Source organism: Hevea brasiliensis, chromosome 6, assembly GCF_030052815.1.
Source record: "Hevea brasiliensis isolate MT/VB/25A 57/8 chromosome 6, ASM3005281v1, whole genome shotgun sequence".
Classification (NCBI taxonomy): domain Eukaryota; kingdom Viridiplantae; phylum Streptophyta; class Magnoliopsida; order Malpighiales; family Euphorbiaceae; genus Hevea; species Hevea brasiliensis.
In genome coordinates, this window is record NC_079498.1 from 10,352,865 (window position 1) to 10,358,864 (window position 6,000).

Genomic DNA, 6,000 nt, shown 5'->3' on the forward strand with positions numbered 1-6,000 from the left:
CCAAAATTCTGAACCGTAACCGGCGCATAATTTAAGTATTCTTAAATCATGCAAGCCTTATCAGAGTATCTTGAATGAATATATTGTCACTTACTAATCCAAAAAACAGACAAAATCCAAATAAACAAAATGCTGAATAAACATCATAAATATCCCATAAGTAAACTGCGGAGTCTCTACAGATTTCAATAAAAACTTAAACTGTTCAATAAACTAAACTAATTATTAGCTCGAAAAAACATGAATTCGGGCATACCATGAAAACAAATCAAAGTTGTCCCTCTCCAGAAAATGGACTGAATATTTGGATCAACTGCAGAATTCTACTAATCTGAAACAGATAACAGACAGAGAAAACGTGGTTTGAGCTAGATACTCAGTGAATGATAATTATAGCACACAACGGAATAGGAACAGGTAGACGATTGATTAATTTCACAATAGATTTTCTATTCAATAAAATCATGTTCATGCTGTCAAAATCATTAATAAAATAACTTCATAAAACATATATATATAAAAAATTCATTCAATAAAAATTTTATGGCACAGTGCACCAGGTTGATGATACCCCACATCACCAAAGGACAGATGGTAAGCGCGCTACCAGATATTAGATACCTTCCTCCTCCTTCACAGATATCAATGCATATGATACTAATGCAAACTATAAACTGCAATGATGCATGACTCGACAATGCAACCTAATACCGTGATAGTCCACACGGTGGGGCCAGATAACAGAAACAGATACTGGGCACAGATACCAATTCAAAATAGAAAATCAATTTGTACAAATCAATCAAAATTAATAAAAAAAATTCAGATAGCAAATAATAACTGATAGTGCAATTCCAATAGAGTATTTCAATAGTTTCAGAGAGTCAATAAAATTAAATCAATCTCAAATCAATTCAGTAACACATCGGTAAATTTTATAGTCAAATATCAATCAATACAAATACATTAAAGGCCTGTTCCCGGAATCCTAATGGGTCTAATGCAGAGATAGTTGACAAAATCAATTATTTAATCAAAATCGAAATAAAATTCAATAATAAAATAAAACTCTAGAAAATCACATATAAAATAATTGTTAAAATATTGATTTAAAATTTCATTTAATAACAAACTTAATGCTAAGAAATTTTAAAAGGGACTAAAACGGTGCCATGTACTATAATTACCACTCACCTGGAACCTCTAAGAAAATAGTTATTTCAATGGAAGAGAGACAATTTCAACTGACTGATTGAATATTCAAATCTCCTATACACCCAAAATATTAAAGAAAAATATCAAATAATAAGAAAATATAATAACTTATATATATATATATATATATATATATATATATATATATATATATATATATATATATATATATAATCAATTATTGTCCAGCAGCAATTATGATCAACCCAATTCAATACTAATGATCAAAGAAAAAAAAATAAATTTCTAGGGTAGTTGTAACAAATCAATAAAAGAAAATAAAATCAAATTCACTCATTATTGAATAAAGAACGAGAATTTTTACCTTGAAAACAGAATCGAAGGTGATGAATAGAGAAGTAAAAATTTAGGAATTCTCTGCGCACATCAGATTATAAATAGTAAATATATATATATATATATATGTACATAGATAATAATAATTTAAAAGATAATGAAAATACCTATTGAGAGTATTTGATAGAAAAAGGAGGTGACAAACAGGTTTTGAGAGCAAAGTTTAGCAGAAGAGATGATTAGGGTATATATATATATTTCAAGAGTTCTATTAGGTGTAGAATGGGATAAGAGTTATTATTGAAATGGGTTATTGAGATTGCAGATATATATATTTAATTTCAAAAATAATAGATATATATCTAAAAATAAATAAGCAGACCATCCAATAAAAAATATATATATTTTTATAAATATATTAAATTATTGTTAGCTAATTAAAATAAAATAATAATAAATAATAAATATATATGGGTTTTCACATACTTTTCCCCTTAAAAAAATTCAGTCCCCGAATTTGAATAGACAAAATTCTAACCAGAAGAATCAAATAAGTGAGGATATTTGGCTCGCATTTCAGATTCTGCCTCCCATGTGGCCTCACTACTTGAGTGATTATGCTACAAGACTTTGATCAAAGCCACTTCCTTAGACTGGAGTTTCCTAATTTGTCGATCTAAAATCTTTACTGGTTGCTCCTCATATGACATATCATCCCTAAATTGCATGGGTTGAGGTTGTAAAACATGAGATGGATCTGGTACATACTTCCTAAGCATAGAAATATGGAAAACTGGATGTACATGTGCAAAACCAGGTGGAAGGGCTAAACGGTAAGCAACTGCTCCAATTCTCTCCAAAATTTCAAATGGTCCAACAAAACGAGGGCTAAGCTTCCCTTTTATTCCCAAACCTCGTGATTCCTTTCATAGGGGAAACTCTCAGAAATATGTGATCACCAATTATAAATTCTATATCTTTACGCTTAGGGTCGGCATAACTTCTCTATCTACTTTGAGCAGTCAAAAGTCGATCACGAATTAGTCAAACCTTCTCTGAAGTTAATTGTATCAACTCTGGTCTAGTAAGCCTTCTTTCTCCAACTTCATCCCAATAAACCGGTGACCTACACTTTCGACCATATAATGCCTCATATGGAGCCATCTCTATACTTGCCTGATAATTGTTATTATAAACAAACTCCACTAAAGGCAAATGATGATCCCAACAGCCACCAAAATCCATAACGCATGCACGAAGCATGTCCTCTAATGTCTGTATGGTCCTTTCTGACTGTCCATCCGTCTGAGGGTGAAAAGCAGTACTAAAGTCTACTCGTGTTCCTAAAGCTTCTTAGAATTTCTTCCAAAATCGAGAAGTAAACTGAGTACCATGATCAGAGACAATGGAAACTGAAACTCCATGAAGACTAACAATCTTGTTTATATACAACTGTGCAAGTTTATCAAAGTCATATGTAGTCTTCACAGGAAGGAAATGAGCAGATTTTATCAATCTGTCTACTATCACCCAGATTGCATTGTAACCACCTCGTGTACTAGGTAAACCCACAACAAAGTCTATGGCAATATGCTCCCACTTCCACTCGAGAATAGGCAATGGCTGAAGTAACCCAGATGGTCTCTGATATTCTGCCTTAACCTGCTGACAAGTCAAACATTTAGCAACAAAGTCTGCAACATCCCTCTTCATGCCACCCCACCAATAATGCTCCCTTAAATCACGGTACATCTTAGTTGAACCTGGGTGTGCTGTGTAAGCAGAATGGTGTGCCTCCTCCATGATTTCTCTTCTCAACTCATCAACAATGGGGACACAAAGTCTAGTGCCATAACAAAGAACTCCATCATTATTTAACATGAACCCTTGAGCTTGGCCTTGATGAATACTATCTATAATCACACATAGGTGAGAGTCCCTCTTCTGACAGCCTTAATTCTATCAATCAAGATAGGTCTAACTCGAAAATGTGCTAAGAATGATCTAGCTATGATTTCAAACTCTACTCCCTGATCTAGCAACCCATGTAATTCACCAATCAGAGGCCTCATCTTGGTAGATATATGGGCTAAACTACCAGAAGACTTCCTGCTTAAAGCATCAGCAACCACATTTGCTTTTCCAGGGTGATACTGTATGGTGCAATCATAATCCTTCAGCAATTCTACCCATCTCCTTTGCCTAAGATTAAGATCACGTTGGTCAAAATGTATTTGAGACTTTTATGGTCAATGAAGATTTCACAAGTCTCACCATACAGATAGTGCCTCCAGATTTTTAAAGCAAAAATTACTGCAGCCATTTTCAAATCATGAGTTGGATAATTCTGCTCGTGCCTTTTCAACTAACGAGAAGCATATGCAATAACCTGTCCCTGTTGCATCAAAACACATCCTAAACCAATCCTAGAAGCATCACAATATACTACATAACCCCCTGATCCAGATGGAAGGGCTAACACTGGTGCTGTAGTTAAACAAGTCTTAAGCTCCTGAAAACTTTTTTCACAAGCCTCAGACCACTGAAATTTTACATTCTTCTGTGTCAACTTAGTTAAAGGTGCTGCAATACGAGAGAAGTCTTGAACAAACCGTCTATAATACCCTGCTAAACCCAAGAAACTATGAATCTCTGACACAGTTGTGGGTCTAGGCCAATGAAGCACTGCCTCAACTTTCTTTTTATCAACGCACACCCCATCCTTAGATACTGTATGGCCTAGGAAAGCCACACTATCTAACCAAAACTCACATTTTGAGAACTTGGCATATAGCTTGTGTTCTCGTAAGGTCTGAAGGACAATTCTCAAATGCTGCTCATGCTCCTCCTTACTCTTTGAGTACACTAGAATGTCATCGATGAACACTATAACAAATTGATCTAAGAAAGGCTTGAAAACTCTATTCATGAGATCCATAAAAGGGGCTGGAGCATTGGTAAGACCAAAAGACATTACAAGAAATTCATAGTGTCAATACCTAGTCCTAAAGGCCGTCTTAAGTATGTCTTCTTTCTTGACCCTCAATTGATGATACCCAGATCGAAGATCAATCTTCGAAAAATACTTTGCACCTTGAAGTTGGTCAAACAGGTCATCTATGCGTGGAAGAGGATACTTATTACGCATAGTTACCTTATTCAATTGCCTATAATCAATGCACATTCTCAAAGACCCATCCTTCTTCTATACAAATAACACAGGAGCACCCCATGGAGAAACACTAGGGCGAATAAACCCCTTATCTAGTAGGTCCTGTAGTTGCTCCTTCAACTCCTTAAGTTTTGCGGGTGCCATACGATAAGGTGGCATAGATATGGGCTCAGTTCCAGGAACTAAGTTTATACCAAACTCTACCTCTCGCTCTTGGGGTAAACCTGATAAATCTTCTGGAAACACATCAGGAAACTCCTTAACCACTGCAACATTCTCCAAACCTACACCTTCTACCTGAACATCTCTAACATAAGCTAGATACCCTTTACACCTCTTTCGCATAATCATCTAGCACTCACTACTGAGATAAGATTACTAGAGGCTATACTGCTATCTCCCTAAAATTGAAATTCTGCCTCCCCAAAAATTTTAAAGAGTACAACTTTATTATGATAATCCAATGAAATATGATAAGTAGCTAACCAATCCATGCCTAAAATCACATCAAACTCAAACATATCCAAAGAAACAAGATCTGCAGCTAATTCCCTATCTCCAATGTGAACTATACATCCCCTATACACCATATTAGTGTCTATTGCATTCCCCATAGGTGTTGATACAGATAAAGGATACTCTAACAAAGTAGATGGTGTACTAAATATCATAGAAAAGTATGGAGAAACAAAGAAATGGTTGTGCCCCAGTCTTAGCCATAGGCGTCTATTCAGATGTCTGATTAATAGTTTGAGGTGGTACCTCCCTTGTTGGATCAAGGTTTGCACCATTAAGACCCTCGGCCCTAGCTCTCCTCTTACATTTAACAGACTCAGGCACCTATTCATTTTAATAAACAAGTATTAAATCTGAAAATGTGAGGCAAATTAAGACAGGTGAAAAAGTACGAAGGATGCAGATATCTAAAGCAATGATAAACTGAAAAGACGTTAAGGATCCTATGCTCCGCAAGTTTACTAGACCTCAAGCGGGATCTGATACCAACTTTGTCACGACCCAAAATTCTGAACAGTGACCGGCGCATAATTTAAGTATTCTTAAATCATGCAAGCCTTATCAGAGTATCTTGAATGAATATATTGTCACTTACTAATCCCAAAAGTAGACAAAATCCAAATAAACAAAATGCTGAATAAACATCATAAATATCCCATAAGTAAGCTACGGAGTCTCTACAGATTTCAATAAAAACTAAAACTGTTCAATAAACTAAACTTATTATTAGCCCGAGAAAACATGAATTCGGGCATACCATGAAAACAAAACAAAGTTGTCCCTCTCCAGAAAATGGACTG